Here is a 19326-nt window from a genome sequence, read left to right as displayed (position 1 = left end):
GAGAAAGCCTGCTGCTCTGCCTTCAGATTAGAACCTGGTGCCTCCCACCCCCCTTTGTTTTCACCCTCTAGTTCCAGCCACCCTCAACTCCTGCCTGGACTGTCGTCAGGGCAGCCTCCTGGTCTGGATTTGACTAGCCAGCCACTTGGGCCTCTCCGTGTCCCAGTTTCTTCCTCTCTAGGATCGAGGCTACTCTGGGTGTCCTAGGGCATCTCTGAAGTTCTGCTTCTGTCATACTTACCCCAGCGCCTGGAATATAAATATGAATGTGGTCCCTGTATTTTTTTTTCCAACAAATACTCTGGAGTGCCTGGCCCTTTGTGGCCTCCAGAGACACAGTGGTGAATAAACAGATCCAGTGGCTACCCAGTTGGAGCCTGTCTCTTGGACTCTGAGCCTTCTGACCACACCCCCAGCTCCCCTCCGGAAGACAGGAAGGAGAAGGCCCGAAATGACCTTAGGCCTGGGGATTCCTTTATTCTTGAGGCTGATTAATAGGGAGACCTAATTGAGGGTTTTCCTGTGCAGGGCTCCCTTGCTGCTTCTGCCCAGTCCTTCCTGGAGGAATTCCACCCATTTCACAGATGAGGAGGGTGAGGGTGGCACCAGTGGTGAGTGCTCGGCCCATCCTGCCCGTGGTGCTGAGCATATGTGGTGCTGGAGCGGTTTTCCACGTCTTCCTCGAACATCTGGAGTGCCCCTCCTGTGAAGGGCGGATTCAGTCATTTGCCTGTTTCTCCTCTGAGCTGCGTGCAGTTTTATTTTGAATTTCTGTGAGTTAAATCCTAGTTTCTGGATGAGAACCTTGTGTTTCTAAGATGGTACTCCTACCTCCTTTCAGTCTGTGGCTTGTCTTTGCACTTCTTTTTTATGTCTTTTGATAAACAGAAGCACCTAGTTTTACCAGAGTCAAATTTATCACTCATTCCCTTTATAGTCTTATTGTTCCACTTTTCACATTTAGTCTTTTTTTGTTCTGGAATTGTTTTGCGTGCGTGTGTATGTGTGTGGTGTGAGGTAGGCACCCAGTTTCATATTTTCCGCCTGGATCCCCAGTCATTCAGGTACTGTTTATTACAAACAGACCTACTTTTCTCCACTGCATAACTGGGTCTGTTCTAGGTACTCTCTTCCTTTCTCATGCTGTTTGCCTGTTCCTGCATCAGTACCCCACTTCCTGACTTCTGTAGTTGACAATAAGTCTTGATGACAGGGAGAGCAAACCCTCCCACAAGTCCTTCCAGAGTATCTTGACCATTTGGCTTTTTGTAATTCCATTTAGATATGAGATAAGCATCTTGCCACACACACAGTCGTGACTGAGTCTCCCAGTCCGTGAACGTAGTTTGTCTCTCCATTTATTTATGTCTTCTCTGATATCTCTCAGCAAAGTCATACTTTCCCAGCCAGACCTTGCCCACCTCATTGGCTTTAGTCCTGACGTGGCAGCGGGAGCCTGTGGCCTCCTCCCACGAGGCACCTTGCTCCCTGGGCTTGGCCTGGCTGGGTGAGGCTCTCACCACCGAGACAGGAGCCCACCTCTCCCCCCATCCCCTGCTTCCTCCCTGGCACCACCCCTGGGCCCTGGCAGAGGGCGGGCAGGCTGCCCAGAGAGGAGGTTGTAATTTTCCTGAATGATTTCAAGGGCTAATTAAAGGTTTTCCTTGACTAATCAGCTTACGGTTTAATTATCAGGGAGCAGGCTCAGGGATGCGGGAAGCCGCTCTGCTGGAGTCCCCTCACAGCGTGGCAGGAAGGAGCCAGGGCCCAGCCCTAACCCCACGGTGGGGGCAGGATCTGGGAATACCCTGGCACCCCCAGGAGGCCAGCTGTGGTTCTCCATCCCTGGGAGGGAATGGAGGTGGAGGGCAGCGGGCGCTGTTGAGGTCAGAGTGGGCACCTTTCCTGCTTAAAATCCTTCCATGGCTCCCACTGCCTTGGGAGGGGCCTGGACCCAGTCCCGCATCTGTTCGGCAAGGCCTTGACCCTCCGCTTGCTTGCTGAGCCTCAGCCATGCAGGCCTTTGGTGTTCTCAGTTCATTTATTCTTTGGGTCTTGGCCTAAAGGTCACCACCTCTGGGAAGCCTTCTCAGGCCACTCTTGCCTGCCAGAGCAGGTGATAAACTGCCAGCCACATGCTGGCTGTCACTGTCACTCACTCCACCAGCAATAAGTTCTGGGGGTGGTGAGGGGGATGTCTGGACTGCACCCTGTGGTCCAGCATTTAAATTGCCCAGCATTTAAGTTGCTGGGGCCCCAAGAGGAGAAGGGATTCAGGACAGGTGCTCCGAGGAGAGGGCTGGGAGTGGGTGTTCAGGCCAGGAGGACTGAGTGATCTCTGAGGGCTTCCTGAGGGAGGCGTTTGGACACCTGGCCGGTGACCTGACCAAGGATGGGCTTTTGGGAGTTTGCAAAGGGGGAGGGAACCCGGAGATGGCCGTGCCAGGCCTGGGTTCATTCCTTGCATTCCTCAGCAGGCCCCAGACTCCCATTGGCCCAAGGTGGGGGAGGGTGGGCAGTCAGAGAGGGGGCCTCCTGGACGATAACCCTGCCCCTCCCCCTTCCTTTTCCCTTTCAGTCCCATCCCACCATCCATGTGTCTCACTTTACAGCTCCCTCTCAGGGGCTCAGGCCTGGGCCTATGTCCAGGTACCTACCCCCGCAACCCACGCTCACCACTGGCCGCACGTTAGGGTTACCTGCTGCAGGCATCAGTGCCGGGGCCCAGGGCCAGACCATTTGAATCTGTATCTCTGGCTGTGGGGCCTGAGCTTTGGGTTTTGTTTTTTTTTTCAAAGCTCCGTGGGTGACTCTAGTGTGATTCTGAGTCAGGATGAGAACCACTGGCCTACAGAAATGGTGGAAAACACGTATTAGCTTTTGTAATGTTTGACTTTTCTAGTCTTCTGACATGGCATGATTAAGTCACGTCACCTCCACAGCCTCCCTGTAGGAAGCTGCAACTATTATTCATACCGGCGAGGCAGCTGAGGCCCAAGGAAGGCTTCTGTGCCTGGCAGTGCAGCCTCTGTCACTGTCCTATCTTCCCACCCGTGGGCCCTCCAGGCCCCTGTCTGGGTGACTGTCTCTGTTCCCCAGCCCCCTCTTCTCCTGTCTTTCTCTCCCTGTGTCTCTGCCTCTTGTCTCTCTCCCTCTTTCCCTGCCTCACGGTCTGCTTCCCTCCTCCCCTGCAGAAGCTTCCCCAGCTTCCCTGTTTAGAGCCAGGATCCCACTGAAGCCACAGAGGGAAGATGGTTTCTACAGGTCCAGGCCGAGGACGGGAAGGATGCTGATGTCACTGCAGGCCAGACTCCCCTGCTGCTTCTGGCACCTGGAGTTGGGGAGGGGGAGGGCATCCCACCGATGGTGGGGGCGGGGGCTACTGGCCGGCTCTGCGACCTTGCGGGGAGGACGTCCAGGCAGGTGGCCCCTAACAAATCCTGTGAGCCCCGAAATCTGCCGTTGTCATCTGTTGCTGGTTACCATTTCAGGCTCCCTTGGGGTGGCCAATGGTTTAATTCAGCAAAGGTTTGTGATAAGACGTGAATGTTGCATTGCAGGAGCTGTGGTTATTTGACAGGAGTGAGGGGGACTGAGAGTCCAGTGCCCCTGTGCGTCCTCCCTCTCCGAGGGCTCCCTGGCCTCCTCTCCCCACCCAGTCCTGGCAGGGGCTGGGCACCCAGCTTCCTCTGTGACCTCGGGCCAGGCCCCAAGCCCCAGACATCTCTGCATTGGTTCCCATCTGGAGCAGGAGGAGAAGAATTCTTGCTGCCTCCCAGGGTATCTGGGAGGATGAAGCAAGTCAGCGTGTGTGTGACGCTCAGCACTGGCTGCCATCCTTGTGTCATCATGGTTACTGTCACCGCAGTCACTGCTACAGTTATTAGAGGCAGGATACACTTAGGGATTTAGTAATTAAGGTTCACGGGGTGAGCGAGCCATACTTCTTTGCTGTTGTGACTATGGCACATTTCCTTTTGCAAAATGTTTAAAACCTTTGTATAATGGAAGTGTCCTCACACGCTCAGAATGGTCTGCTGCTCTCCCCACGTCGCCATCCCTGTCACTAGCGTCAGCCATTACCAGTCATGACCAGGCTTTTTCATCGGTACCCCCCCTCCCTGATTCTTTCAAAACAATTCTCAAACATCATATACTTCAGCCATAAATATTTCAGATTTTTTTCCTATAAGAGATGAGGAGTGTTTAAAAATATATGTAACACCATTGTCACTGGAGGAAAAGAACCAATACTTCATTATTCTCCTCACATTTCCCCAGTTATCTTATCATCCTTTCTTCAGTTTGTTTGTTTGACTTGGAATCCAGACAAGGTCTGCTTTGCATTTGGTTAATGGGCCCTTTAAGTCTTCTGTAGTCTGTAGAGCGTCCCCCATGTGTTCTTTCCTGTGGTTGCTGATTGGGTCGTTTATCTATCAAAAGCCCCGGTCCTCTGTCCTCTAGAGTTTCCCACAGCCTGGATCTGGCTGACGCATCCTTGTGGTGTCACTTCACGTGTTCCTATGTTCCCTGTGCTTCCTGTAAATTGGAACTTAGGTCCAGAGGCTCGATTGGATTCAGGTTCTGTTCTTTCATAGGTGGTGCTCTGTGTGAACTTCAGGCCAACATTTGTGTCTGGGTGACTTTTACAATGCATTTAATTAAGTTTTTTTTAGAGTAGATGGATTGAAAAAAGATTCTTCAGTCGGTCCTAGTAAGGCTGGTCCCCAGATACAGCAGAGAAGGGCAGGAGGAACTGAGGCCTAAAGTCAGAACGACTGGGGCTGGGAGCAGAGGGCTGTGGGTGAGCCCCTGGCTTCCCATGAACCCATGTCATCAGTGCACAGCTTTGGGTTCCTGCTTTGCTAGGATCAGAGGCCCCCAGCTGAGAGCTGTCCCTGACCCCCACCCCCATCCTCAGTTCTGCACCCTTCAGCCTGGCCTGGTGGTTAAGCTTTAGGGACTCCTGCCCCACCCTGCCCTTGGCCAGTCGGTCCACAGGCCACCCTCGGAAGCTTTCCCAACCCCACCTGCTTCCTCCTCCGGAACGTGATGGGGGTCGGGACTACTTGGAGGGCTGTGGTCAGGAGGCCTGGGCTCCAGGAGCTGCTGCTCTTCTGCATTTAGTGTAGAAGACTGCATTTGACCTCGTCTGCGCCCAGTCCCCTCCCACTCTCCTCTCCAGCAAGGGGCCTAGATGCGCCAGCCAGGACTTTCTCAGTCCTAACTAACTCTACCAGTCCTAACGAACTCCTTCCACTCCGGGTGACTGGCTGTGGTGCCTCAGGACAGGGGCGCCATGGATGGATATGTCCCCCGTGGCCAGAAAGGCTCCCCGGGGAGTGGGATTCATGCAGGAGGCAGCAGTCCAGGGGATGCCGAGAGTCTGAGGGCTCTAGGGCTGGCTGCTTCCAGGCCTTTGTCTTCCTTGCAGGAAACAGGCCAAGAGCTGCAAGGGGCCAAGGAGGGCTGCTGCTCTGATCGCGTGCGCGTTAGAGAGAGAGAAGTGGACAGAGAGACAGCACAAGGAACTGTGCAGGCACATGCAGATACGGAGGAAGCTCCCAGCTGTCAGGACTGCTGTCCCTGGCGTTTCCTGCACAGGAGTGTAAAATATGACATGTGCACATACAAGTGCGTAGAACCTCCCTGTTCAGTTTAATGAAGAACTGTAAAGCATATGCCCAACTAACGGCCACCCAGATGAAGAAGACAAAGGTTGCCAGCAGCCTAGAAGCCCCCTCCTCCATGTCCTCTTTCATCATTATCAAATGAATTCAACCCTCTTTTCTTCCTTTTAATTGTCACCTCTTCGTCTGTGAATTATGAAAGATTTCGGTTGCCCCCAAGAGATCAGAGAGTCACCTGATGGACTCCCGTGGGCCTGCTGCCCAGCTGAGAGAGAAAACACACTCGCTGCGGATAAAGGCCCCTGGGTCCCCTCCCATAGGTACCCAGGCCTCACTGTGGTTCCTTGCTGCTTCCCTAAACAGCATCCCGTATTGTTCTGCACGTTTTAAAACTGCATGTAAATGGTACCAGGCTGCTAGCACTTGGCTGCAGCTTGCTCTCAGTATTTCGCTTCTGAGATTTCTTGGGGTGGATAAATGAAGTCCCTGCCAATAGGAAGGCTCCCTAGCATATGTCAGAGTCCCCAGCTCCTTGTCCCCATAGCCAGATGAAAGCAGCCCTGCCCTGGCAGAGCCAGCGCTGCAGAAGGGCACTCTGGGGCTGCTACCCCCCACCCCCCAAACCACTGTCTTGGGTGAAAGGGGGCACTTCCTGTCCATGGAAGGTACTGCTGGCTTCCCAGGTCGCCACATGGGATTCAGTTACAGGCCCTTGATATGTAAGGGGGTTCTGGTATCATCCTGGGTTTGTCAGTTCTGCAGAGAAGCTGTCCCTGGAGAGGGGTGAGGAACCCCTCTCCATGTGGGAGTGGATTGGGGGCTGGGGGCAAGAGGGTCTCCTGTTAGCCAGTCTCATCCAGCCTTTCATGGAGAGGTCCCGCGGGGTGGAGATTACTATCAGAGGCCCGGGTTTGCCACCCAGCCCTGCCACCTACTAGCTAGGTGACCTTGTGCACATGGCGACCTCCCCCTCCCCGCCACAGCCTCAATTTCCCATTTTGTAAAATGGAGTCGTATTAAGGTTATTCCATCCATGTTAAGCTCTCAAAAGAGAGCTAGCACGTAGAAACCGCTCAGTGAGTGCTGTTACTGTCATTGTCACCATTCATGCGTCTGTTCTGTAGATAATCACTGTGTACCTCACGTCCTCTGAGTCCAGCCCTGTGCTGGCTAATGCCTGGGACAGGCTGGTGACCTGTCTGCCCAAGGCCCTGCCCTCATGAAACTTGTGGTCCAGTGATGGAGAGACACAGCACCAGGGAGTGACAGCCCAGAGTGACCTGGTGGGGGAAGCCCTGAGGACTGTGGGAGGACATGGCTCCAGCCTAGGAAATCAGGATAGGCTTCCTGGAGGAGGAGACAGCTGAGCTGAGGACTATAAGAGGAGTAGGAGTTAGTGTGTGGAAGGCTGTGTGTTCCAAGCAGGATGAATAGCGTGTTCTAAGGCTAAAAGGTGGGAAAGGGTCTGACCTTTTTAATAAACTATTAATATTTTTAATTAAGCTTTTTATTTGAGGTCATTATAGGTTAAATTCAGTTTTAAGAACTAGCACAGAGAGCCACTGTACCCTTTACCCAGTTCCCCCATAGTCACATCTTGCAAAATTAGTACAAGACCACAACCAGGGTACTGACATAGAGACAGTCAAGATACAGAACATTCCAACACAGAGATCCTTCCTGGAGCCTTTTTATAGCCACATCCCCTAGCTGGCCTGTCCCTAACTCCCGGCAACTGCTCATCTATCTGTCCCCCATTTTTATAATTCTGTCAACAGTGTTAGGTAAATGAAGTTCTACTGTATGTAACCTTTTGAGGCTGACTTTTTTCCACTCAGCATCATTCTCTGGAGATTCATCCAAGTTGTTGCTAGGGTCGGTAGTTCACTCTTTTCCTTGCAGAGTAGTGTCCATGGTGTGGTTGTGCCGTAGTTTATTGAACAATTCACCCCAAACATCTGGGGTGTTTCCAGTTTGGGGCTCTTAAAAATAAAGCTGCCATTAAAAGTCTTATATAGGTTTTCATGTGAACATAAATTTTCATTTTTCTGGGACAAATACCCAGAAGTGTGGTTGCTGGGCAGTGTGATAGATGCATGTTTAAAGAAACTGCCAAACTGTTTTCCAGAATGGCTGCACCGGTTTACATCCCCCCAGCCATGTATGAGTGATCAGTTTCTCTGCGTCCTCACCAGCATTTGGTGTTACGACTATTTTTTATTTTAGCTGTTCTAGTAGGCATGTAATGATAACTCATTGTGTCTTTAATTTGCATTTCTTTAATGGCTAATGATGTTGAACATCCTTTCATGAGCTTATCTGCCATCTGTGTATCCTCTTTGGCGAAATGTCTTCATGTCTTCTGCCCATTTTCTAATTGGATTATTTGGTTGTTTTTTTGTTTTGTTTTGTTTTTACCGTTGAGTGTTGAGAATTCTTTATCTCTTCTGGATACCAGTCCTTTGTCAGATAGGTGGTTTGCAAATATTTCCTCCCAATCTGTAGCTTTTTATCCTCTTCACATAGAATTTTACAGAGCAGAAGTTTTTAATTTTGATGAGGTCTGCTTTATTAATTTTTCCTTTTATGGGTCGTGCTTTTGGTATCCAGTCTGAGAACTCTGTGCTTAGCCCTAGATCCCAAAGATTTGTTTGTTTTCTAAAAGTTTTATAGTTTTACATTTTATATTTAAGTCTGTGATCCATTATGAGTTAAGATTTGTGCAAAGCGTGAGGTTTAGGTGAAGGCTCTTTTTTTTTTTTTTTTTTTTTTTTTTGAGGGAGGTAATTAGGTCTGTTTATTTACTTACTTGATGGAGGTACTGGGGATTGAATCCAGGACCTCGTGCATGCTAAGCATGCACTCCGCCAATTGAGCTATACCCTCCCCTTGAAGACTCATTTTTTTAGCAGATGGATGTCCAATTGTTCCAGTGCCATTTGTTGAAAATGCTGTCTGTCCTCCATTGAGTTGCTTATGCTTCTTTGTCAAAAATAAGTTACCACAATGAGATACCACTTCGCACCAACCAGGATGGCTATTATTTTTTAAAACATGGAAAAGAACAAGTATTGGTGAGGATGGAGAGAAGATGGAGCCCTCATGCTTTGCTGGTGGGAATGTAAAATGGTGCAGTGGCTGTGGAAAACAATCTGGTAGTTTCTCAGGAGGTTAAGTATAGAACTACTGTATAACTTAGCAGTTTGACTCCTGGGTACCTATCCAGAAGAACTGAAAGTAGACTTGAAGAATTATTTGTCCACCAGTGTTTATAGCTGCATTATTCACAATGGCTAAAAAGTGAAAACAACCCCAAAGTCTATCAACAGATGAGTGGATAAACAAAATTTGGTGCATACATGCAATGGAATGTTATTCAGCCATACAAAGGAATGGAGTTTTGATGTATGCTACAATGTGGATGGACTTTGAAAACATTATGCTTAGTGAAATAAGCCAGACATAGGGAAAATACTCTAAGATTCCACTTATATGAGGTACCTAGAATAGGCAAATTTGTAGAGAAAGGTAGTAGAATAGAGGTGACCAGGGGCTGGGGGAAGGAAGGAGCGGGGCACTGGCCCATAAGCGACACAGGGTTTTGTTAGGAATGGTGAAGGCCAAGTTTGGGGTGTAGGCTCTGATGGCGGTCACACAACATTATTGAGTATAATTGACGCCACTGAAGTCTATGCTTTACGGATGGTTAAAATGATAAGTATTATGGGTATTTTACCACAATGAAAAAAATCAGTGTTTTCAAAACCAGGTGGGTCTGGGTTCTCTCTTCCGTTCCCTGAGCTATGTGTTTCTCCCCACTGTCTTGATTTCGGTAACTGGACGGCAGGCCTTACTGTCAGAGCAAGTGAGTCCACCCCATCCATTCCTCTTTTTCACCATTGAGATATTCTAGGACCTGGGGCCTGGCATTGTTTAGCTCCCAGCGGGTTCCTTGTGTGGAAGACAGCAGTGCGGCTTACCCGCTTTCAAAGTTACCCTTGGCCCCTGCCCAGTCCTCAGCCCCCATATCTGACTCATCTTTCTTTTCTTGGGGCACACTCAGCTCTGGTCTGTGCCCCTCTCTCCATGTCCCACTGTGCTGGCTGCTTTCATCAGTTGCCTGGAGCACTGCTTCAGTCTTGTCACTTGTCCCCATGCCCACTCAGGGCCCCTGATCCCATCCTCCACAGGCAAGGCAGCCAGAGTCACACCTCCCAGATGCAGGCTCGTCCTCAGAGCCTGCCTCAGACACCCCCCCACCCCTACCCCAGCTCCAGCCTGGCTCCATCACCTCTCGTCCTTCAGCCAGCCCGACTCAGCTGGAATTTCACATTTCATCATGTGATTGTGGACTGTGAGCCCCAGTGGGACAGGGACCATGCTGCGCCCCGGCCCCAGCTTAGGGGGACATGTGGTAGACTTGCTTTGGATTTCTGTTGACAAAATCCATGCATGTAGGAAGGCGGCTGAAAGCCCCTGGAGTCCGTGATTGGAGGAGTTGGGGAGCTGGGGCTGGAGAGGTGGGAAGAGCAGGGGTGGGTTTACACAGGTCTTCCTGACCCTGCAGAAAATCAGGCCAAGGCTCTGAAGAGACACTTAGCAGAAAAGGAATTTGATGGCTTTTATAAATATGAAAGGATGCTAAATTACTAAGTAGAAAAACACAAATGAAAACTAGGCTGAGAGGGGCTGGATTTCACCTCTCTGACTGGTGAAGATCAGAGTTTGACAGCACCCTGGGCTGTGAGGCCGAGGGAGGGGTGAGAGTGGGGCGGCCACACATGGGGCAGCTTGGCGGTTTTAAGCTTTGCCTGGCATTTGCACTTCTAGGCACTTGGCCCTCAGACACATGGCGCACCTGTGAAATGATATCTGCACACGATTATCATTGCTACACCGTTTGTAAGAGCAGATGCCTGGAAACAACCGACCTGGCCCTATGGGGACTGGCTCCAGGCATTGTGGCCCTTCCATGCCGCTGCTAAAGTGGCCAGGCCATGCTTTGCAGAGATGGAGGAGGCATGATCACTAAGACATTTTTTTTTTTCTTTAACATCGTAATTTTGAATGATTAGCTTACATGCTGGAAAGTGCATAAAGCATAAATGTATAGTATAACCAATTACTCTAAATGGCAGACCCACGTAATCCCCCTCCAGGTAAAGATATAGATGGTGCCAGCCCCCCAGAAGCCTCTCCCAAACCTCCTGCCCCAAGGCAGCCCCTCCCCTGATTTTTGAGGCAGACACTGTCTTGCTTTTTTCCTTGGTTTTACCACCCCTGTGTGCATCCCTCAACAGCATACTTCATTTCGTCTGGGTTTGAACTTCTTCTTTACAAAGTCCTAGGCTGTATTGTCTTTTGTTTTGCTTTTTCTGTTTAACATCGTTTTTGATATTCACCCACATGTAGCTGTGCTCATGCACTCTCAACTGTTGTGTCCTGTTTGGCGGAGCTAGTAGATCACAGTTCATTATCTGTGTCCCGTGGATGAGCATCTGTGTTGTTTCCAGGCTCTTGCCAATTCAGACTGTGCTGCGTGAACCTTCCCATGGTGTGCAGGGGAGCCAAGGAATGTTGAGTAAAGCACAGTGCTTTAGTATGTGCAGTGTGCTGCCATTTATGTTCCTTTTCTTTTTTTAAGTATGTATATATGTTTTTTTTTTTTTGAAGTATAGTCCGTTTACAGTATTGTGTCAATTTCTGGTGTTACGTTTCTGTTTAAAAAGCTTGCAAGCATCTCTGTGCGCATGCACACAGGCATGTGTAGGCTGTCTCAGAAAGAAAACAAAGAAACTCCAGTAGAGATTGCTTCCAGGGCCAAGCTGGGGCCGGCCAGGAGGGCGCCGTCCTGTCAATGTTTACCCTTTGGTGCTGTTGGCTTTTGAACCATGTATCGTATGGAAAAGAGATAGAGACTGAGACGGAGAGAAGGAAAGGAAAGGGAGGAGGTGGATGAAACCCCGGTACAGCAGAATGTGAATAGTTGAGAATCTGAAGGGTGGGTTTTATGGGGGTTTCATTGGTTTAGTCTCTATTTTGGGGTGTGTTTTAAAAGTTTTGTAATAAAGATCTGTTCCCGTGTGAGAGGATCTTGAACTGACCTCTCCCTGCCCCTGGAGGCCTGTCCCCAGGAGAACCTCTTGTTTCCAGTGAGACTTCTGGAGGAGGCGTGCTCCCCCTATCCTCTCCCCCCTTTACCTGTCCCTCCCCTTGGGACCTAGTTTCCCTGGTTGGTCCGAACTGCCCAGTCCTGACCGCCTCCTCCACCAGAGCCCAAACCAGCCGGTCCGGTCTGGGGAGGTTTGGGAAGCCCGCCCCATTTGGCTCCTCTCTGGGTGGCTGCCTGACAGGTGCTCCACCCTAATGGGGGGGATGGAGTGGCATGGGATCGGGGACCTCTGGCCGACCCCCACCTCAGAGCCTCCCACCTGCCCTGCCATGGCCCCAGGCCCTGCTGGGAGCCCCTGGCTCTTGGGCAGGTGGTGGACAGCAGGGGGGTGGTTGGGATTTCCCAGCTCTTCAAGCCAGTTGGTCCCCTGGTCCACATGGTGGAGTCCTGGAGGAGCTGGCTTGGGTGTGGGGGACGTGGGGGGTGCCAGAGCAGGGCAGTGGGAAGGATGCAGGCCTCTGTCCACCTGCCCGCCTGGGCCACTTGCTCACTCACTCTTCACTGGGCACCTGCCTGGGGCACCTGAACCTGGTCCCTGCTGCTCACATGACCCCCTGGTCGGGGAGCAGTCCTACTTGGCCCTCAGCCCCTGGGGCAAAGGGTTTTGTCTGGTATGTTCACTGATGAATTCCCAGGGCCTCTGACAGGCTTGTCTGGTACGGGCCAGGCACTCAGCAAATGTGTGAACCAATCCGGGAGACGGACGAGTCAGAGACTGACTGCCCGAAGGTCAGCACTGGGATAGAGCCTGGGGTGTCAGGGAAGACTTCCTGCAGGAGGGGCCTGAGATGGGCCCCCAGGGTGAAGAGGGATGAACCAGGCAGCCCCAACCCTTGCCCGCCACGTCCCACCCCCACCCCCACCCCTGTCGCAGGGGAGACAGACAGAAACAAGTTTCTCAAGGGCGCTCTGCCCTGGGCCAGCGAAAGCTTTGCAGTGAAAGTGTGAGCGGGAGGGAGGTGTGACGCAGAGACGGGGCAGAGCCGGCACTGCCTCTTCTAGATTTGCCCTCTCTGGAGCCAACTAGCCTCCTGGTCAGAGCAGCTGCTTTAGGACCCAGGCACTGGGACAGATGGCTACCTGGAAAGCCCGGCGCCTGACCTCCCTGCTGGGCGCCTTGGGCAGATCACTCAACCTCTCTTGGCCTCAGTTTCCTCCGTTGTAAAATGAGCCTGATAAAGTACCTGCCCATTTAGGGCAGTGGTGAGCTAAAATGACTTAATGCGTGTCACTGCTCAGAGCAGGGTCTGCCCCAGAGGAAGTTCTCTGGAAAGTTGGGCCACTTATTTTCAGAAGGGTTAGTTACATCCTGGCAACAGCCAGCATGGCGCGCGGAAGTTCCAGCCCTCCCCACCTTTCTCTCTCCCCATTCCCTCGCGCCTAGAGATGCCAGTACAGGGGGGCGGGGGGGGGTTGGTTCACGGTGATCTCCCCCTAGTGAGGCTGCAAGTCTCAGGTTCATCCTCCTGGGTGAATTGGGTGGAGCAGAGAGGGCCCCTTCATTGTGCCCTCTGGAGCTCTTGCTGGAATCACAGCCTGGGAGTGGGGGGAGAGGGGAACACAGCAAGCCCCAGACCTCCAGGCACCCTCCCCGTAAGAGAGGCCACTCATTGCCGTCGCTCTGCCCTGCAGCCCAGTCCCACCAATATTTCAGACTTGGCTGCCCCACCAGCCGCTCTCTGGCTCTCAACCCCATCCTGTGTAGCTGCTGCTTTCCTGGCCCCTGGCACCCAGCCTGGCATGGAGAGGAAGATGGGGGTGTGCGGGTGCCTGTGTAATGGGAGACTGACCCTGCTAACACACGGGCTGCAGTCATGGTCCCCAGCTTCTGTGTCCCTGCCCAGCCCCTCCCTCCACGGGACAGTTGTGGGCCCTGTGGCCCAAGCTTTCCAGGCTCAGCCCCACCTCCCTCCATCCCTCCCTCCCACCCTCCGCCCTCCCGTGGGCTGGAACCACAGGCAAGCTCGACTCCTGCCAGGGCAGGGCCGCGTCACCAGCTGCTGCCAGGGAGGTGGGGGCGCAGAACCCTGCCCATTCTCCTCAGTGGGTGCGTGTATCCAGGACCAGGGGAACCCCTTGATCCCAGCTCTCTGCTCTCCCACCTGGAAGCCTAACCTGGGCCAGGACAGAGGGAAGAGGATGGTGGAGGTGAGCTGGCCTGGTCCTAGGGCAAGAAGGGAGGAGAGGGAGGGAGGGCTGCCTGGGTGTGGGGGAGGGCAGTCCTGCTGCCTGGCCACCTGAGCCAGCGTAAGCACGTGTTAGAGGGGCCACACCTTTCTTGGGTGTGTGTGTTTCCATGTTGGTGACGGCAGGTGTCTGTCCACTGGGGCTTAGCCCACGCCTCAGCACGGGTCCCACAGCGTCCAGGTTGGGAGTGTGTTCTGGGGTGTGATTCGCATGGGGTGGTTCCCTGGTCACTGAGTGACCCTGGAGTTGGCTGTGAGTGTGCCTGGGTCTGCCATGGGTTTTGTTACCTACTGTGTGCGGGTCTACTGCTGTGTGGTCTTGCGGTCTGACTCTGGCTTGGGAGGGTTCCTAGGTGTGAGTTTGGGGTCTGCCTTCCTCGGTGAGTCCAGCCGTAACGGAGCAGCTTTTGACTTGTGTGTGTGCATGTGTGTGGCTGTTTCTAGGTGGTGGCTGAGGTCTGTCTTGTGGTGTCATTTTGTTCCCCCAGGATCATTGCTGTGTGTCTCTTGGTCTCTTTCCAGAGCCCCTGTGTCTCGGGGGTGTACAGTGTTTGTAGAGGGGCTCCTGGGTCCATGACTTCTTGGGGTCCTGGCTGTGGATTGCCTCAGCATCCTGGCCCTTCTGTCCTGAGAGCTACCTCTGAGCCAGGCCCCTCTTTAAGACTATTCCCCCACGTTCTCCCACTGATGCCTCACAGTCTCTGCCGCATGCTTAGCTGGGCCCTTGTTCCCAGGGCCGGAGCTTAGGCTCAGAGCGGGTGTCCCTTCCCACACTCAGGCCACTGGGGTCCACAGGCACTGTGGGGTCAAGGTGGCCCCCCATCTCAGGCTGCTTGGGGACTTCTCCGTGCCACCAGTGTGTGTAAGTCCTGTGCGTCTGTGGTTGTGTGTCTGGACATCCGTGCCATGTGTGTAAGTCTCTGCAGACAGCTGTGCACTGAGGAGCATCTTCATGTGTTTCTGTGTCAAGGGCATGTGTGTGCGTGCGTGTGTGTGTGTGTGTGTGTGTGTATTGGGGAGTTCCATGGCAGGACAGGGCTTAGGTTGCAGGGCCCAGGAGGGCTCTGGGGCCTCTTTTCGGCCTGTCACCTCCTCCCTCCTTCCTGCCCGGCCTCAGGGGAGGAATGAATGAAGTCTGATCTGATTTCCCTGGTCCCTGTGGGTTCGTCCACACTCTCAGGTTTGTTGTGGCATCCATCCCCACCCTGGCTGCCTCCAGGCGGTGAGGGACACCAACAGGGCCCTTTGTGTCTGTGCCCTGTTGAGCCTGGCCGGGTTAGGAGGGGGCCCTGTTGCCTGGGGCTGCCACAGGAGCCATCTGGCCTCCCTGGGGGCTCAGAGCACCATCTCTTCATTCAGCCCCACTCTCTGAGCTGTACTCTGCCCTGTGCTGGGCAGGGTGGGGACACTGGGTGGCTGAGATGGCCCCAGGCCCTGTCCTCTTAGTAGGGGAGCTCGCAGTCCAGTGGGGGAGAGGCAGACCTGTCCTTACAAAGTGGCAGCTCGTTATGCTCCCCCATCCCAGCCCTGGAGAAAGACTTAATGGAGACAGTAAGACTGGCACCTTTGCTCAGGCTGGGAGAGGACTGTGCCCAGCACCCTCTTTCATTTGTTCGTTCCTTTCTTTATTCCTTCAGCAGCAACAACAACAGTGGCAGTAATAGTAACAGCAGCTAGCCTGTCAGGAGGGCCCACTTGGTGCCAGGCGCTGCTCTACATGTTTCACATGGGTCGTCTCATTCGATCATCCAAACACTCACGGGAGATAGGGACTGTCATTACCCGCAGTTTGCAGATGAGGACTCAGAGGCCCAGGGTCACTTGGTCACGGGCACACAGCTTGGCAGTGTTGCAGCGGGTCCCCGAGCCTGAGCAGTCAGTCTGCTCTTCGTCACCAACTGCCTGCTGAGTCCTTGTCCGGGCACAGTCTGTGCGAAGGCCTGGAGCGGAGAGGACAGCACTGCGAGTGGCCAGAACACAGAGAGCAGGGCTGCTCCTCGCTTCCCACACGGCCAACTCCAGGCCCTGCTCCCCAAGGCCAGGGTGACCCCCTGATCTGTGTCTTTTTATGGGATTCCATTCATTGTGGGGACTCAGATTGCTGGTGGCGCACCCCCAGGATGACTTGCCTCTTGCCTGTAGTCAGAAGATGCTGCCACTTGCTCAGGTTTCCAGCCTAGGCAGCGTGGTGTGGAGGGCCTGGGGAAGTGGGCTCCCAGCTGGGCACCACTTGTGGTGTTGAAAACACACACCAGCTTATTCACTGAATAGCCAGATTCGGTCTGTAAAGAGGCCCAGTTCCTTTGCAGGCATCCAGGTCAGGCTTCCAGGCATTGTGGACAGGCCTTGGAGACCCCATCTGCACTCTGCCCTCACCAGCTTTTCCTGCCCCTCTTCTAGGTCCAGCCTCATCACTTTGGCAAAGGCATCACTCATTTGTTGCACAGACGTTTCCTGGGCACCTACTGTGTGCCGGGCCCTGCTCCAGATGCCAGGGGTATGGCGAGAACAAGACAAAGGCCCTTGCTCTCAAGGAACCAATATTCCACTGGGAGGAGGGGATGGGAGGGGAGGGGACCGACCAACAGTCAACAGGTATTTAATACCAGATGGTCCTGAATGCCATGGAGAAGTAGAAAGCAGGGGTGCAAATTTTGTCAGGGAGTCAGGGAAGGCCTCTCAGAGGAGGCTTTATTTGCACTGAGACCTGAATATCAGGAAAGGATGAGACATGCAGCTCTGGACAGTGGGGACCGAGGGTGCAAAGGCCTGAGGCTGGAACAAGCTTGATGTGTCCAAGACTGAAAAGGAGGAGGCCAGCATGATTAGGGTGCGGTGCGGGAGGTGATGAGGTCCCAAGGTGGTCAGGGCCTTGTTAAGTCACGGAGGAGCCAGAAGCCCTTGGAGAGTTTGATTTGTTTCACATTTTTTCAGAGTCCCTCCTAACTAAGGCAAGTCCTGATCTTGGTCCTGGTCATCGGAAGTAGAGTTGTCTCTGCCCATGTTCTTGTCCCACAAGCCTCTGGGGCAGCAAGGCCTTCTCCGTGGGTCAGAGTGGACGCCTTTGTGCCCTGGTGCTGGGCCATCCTGGGCAGTGACTTCCCTTCTCTGGGCCTCAGTTTCCTAGGTCAGGAAACAGAAAGGAAGAAAACTCAGACCCAAGAACAGTTGAGAGGGTTCTATGCAGCCTGGTCTGCCTGCATTGCGCAGGCTGGGCCAGAGTCAGCGCTGAAATACATGTGCGTCCTCTCCATCCACTCAGCAGCCGCAGAGGGGCAACCTGTAACCAACCAGAACGTGGCTCCTGCCTGCACCAAGCCACCGGCTTATCCTGGAGACAATAGTAGACACAGTCATAACCATATAACATGTTAGGTGATGCTAAGGACAGAGGGAGAATGGACCGGGTGCCAGAATGTGCCAGGCTATGGGGGATGTGGTGATGGGCAAGATCAGACCAGGCGCCCACCCCCGGGGAGCTCACGTTCCCGCTGTTAGAGGAGGTGGTGTCAGTCCTTGGCAATCCTGCCATCTTGCCTTCACAGCCTACCCAGAACCTGCCTGTTCCTTGCCCTCCACGGCCTCACTTGGACCCGTCCACCCTCTTCTCCTGATGGACTATCACATCTTCCTCCTTCTTGGTCTCCCTACTCTGTCCTGCCCTGCCCTGCCAGTCTGTCCCCACATGCAGCCAGAGGGAGCCTGTAAACACCTGAGTCAGGCCACGCCCCTCCCCAGCTCAGAACCTACCCGTAGCTCCATCGCACTCAGGTAAGAGCCTGAGTCCTCCCTGTGGCCCACAAGTTCCCACATGATCTGCCCTCCTCTCTCACCCTTCGCTCACCACGCCTAGCCACTCGGCCTCCTCGCTGCTCTTTGACCACATCAAGCGTGTTCCTGCCTCAGGACATTTTCATGGGCTGTTCCCAATGCCTGTGTGCTCTTGCTTCGAGTACCCACAGGGCTCCCTCTTCTCCCCACTCTGGTCCCTGCTCAGAAAGGTCCCCCTGACCATTTCATTGAATATTCCCACCTTTCCTCCCCCCCACCCCTACTGTATTCTCAGCACTTACCATCCAACTTGCTAGCTATTTTTCTGATTTATCTCACTTATTGACAGTCTCCTTTCCCCTAGAATGTGAGCTCCGCAAGGGCAGGATATTCCTGGCTGTTCAGGCCTCCGCTGTCATCCCTGCCCCGGGCCGGTCCAAGGTCAGCCCTCAGTGGACAGTGATGATTGGACAAATGGGTGGGTGTGTGAGTGTGATGGGTCACATGTGGATAGAGTAGGTGCCAAGGAGGGGCTTGGGCATATGTCAGTCCCAAAGCTTAAGGAAGGGTCTAGGGGGGACATGGTACCTGAGGACTCCTTGCAGGAACTAAGCTCAGGGCAGGAGGCCTGAAGAGAGGTTTGGATGGGAGAGGGGGCCACATAGGTGAGCAGTAGGCGCTGAGCAAAAGTGTAGGGGGGAAGGGCGTGGAGGCTTTGGGGGGCAGGGAGAGCCTGCTGCGGGCCACCAAGGTAAGTCAGACTCCCCCTCCATCATCAAGGAAGGGGGAAACTAAGGTAGCGAGGGGGCTTCTGGAGCTGGTAGGTGAAGATCATGGTGGAAAGGTGAATGGGAGCCCAGGCTGGAGAGCAGGCTGGGGACAGTGAGCGCTTCTGCATCGTCCCCTTCCTGCACTAGTTTCATTTTGGTGAATACCAAAGGACAGCTATGACCCCTGCGGCATCCTCTGACCTGCCCCTGCACCACAGGTTCTGGCTGGGTCAGCCCCTCCACTGCCCGTGATCAGGGAGCTTTATGCAGAGCCTGCAGGGGCAGGCTGGGGCGGGGGGAAGGAGTTCTGCGCACACGCACACGCACACGCACACACACTTCCCAGACACTTTGTCACTCCAGTGGATCTCGCTCTCCCCTCTGCATTGATTTCCTTGGTGGGGGGAATGGTGAAACGATGGCCGTTTTTCTCATGAAAGGTCAGAAGGTAGGACACGTGATGTGAGCACAGGGAGTGACAGAAAATGTGAAGCTTTTGCTAGGACAGATCGGAAACTGCCCTTCCTATATGTTAAATAATCCAAAAGCCTTTTTTTTTTAATTGAAATAAACATTCTAGAGTAGGATGGAGACATGCCTGCGTTTGGGGAATCAGACACCGGACTTCAGAGGCATCATGCTCTGGCTGGTGGCCACGGGCTGCACGCTGTCCTCCTTTGTTCTCTGTCACTGGGGTCACCGCTTCACCCTCTGCCTCTGGATTGCAGGGGTTTCTCTGCCAGAGTTTTACAAGTCCTTCCTGGGCAGAGTCTGAGGTGTCTAAGCGGGTGGGTAAC

General features: G+C 53.4%; 1 protein-coding gene across 2 annotated transcripts in view; it reads left to right on the top strand.

Annotated features, from left to right (window-relative positions):
* Positions 1 to 19326, top strand: part of PAK4 (p21 (RAC1) activated kinase 4) — a 42620-nt gene that overhangs the window by 8449 nt on the left and 14845 nt on the right. Inside the window, exon 1 of one of the 2 annotated variants that reach the window (XM_074369681.1) lies at positions 13787 to 13950. The exons of the other annotated variant lie outside the window; for it this stretch is intronic. The gene's annotated coding sequence lies outside the window, so the exon portion shown is untranslated. Of the gene's footprint in view, positions 1 to 13786; positions 13951 to 19326 lie in introns of those variants that run through there. 2 annotated transcript variants of the gene reach the window in all.

Source organism: Camelus bactrianus, chromosome 9 (assembly GCF_048773025.1).
Source record: "Camelus bactrianus isolate YW-2024 breed Bactrian camel chromosome 9, ASM4877302v1, whole genome shotgun sequence".
Taxonomy (NCBI): Eukaryota; Metazoa; Chordata; class Mammalia; order Artiodactyla; family Camelidae; genus Camelus; species Camelus bactrianus.
This window is presented reverse-complemented; position numbering and strand designations above follow the sequence as displayed.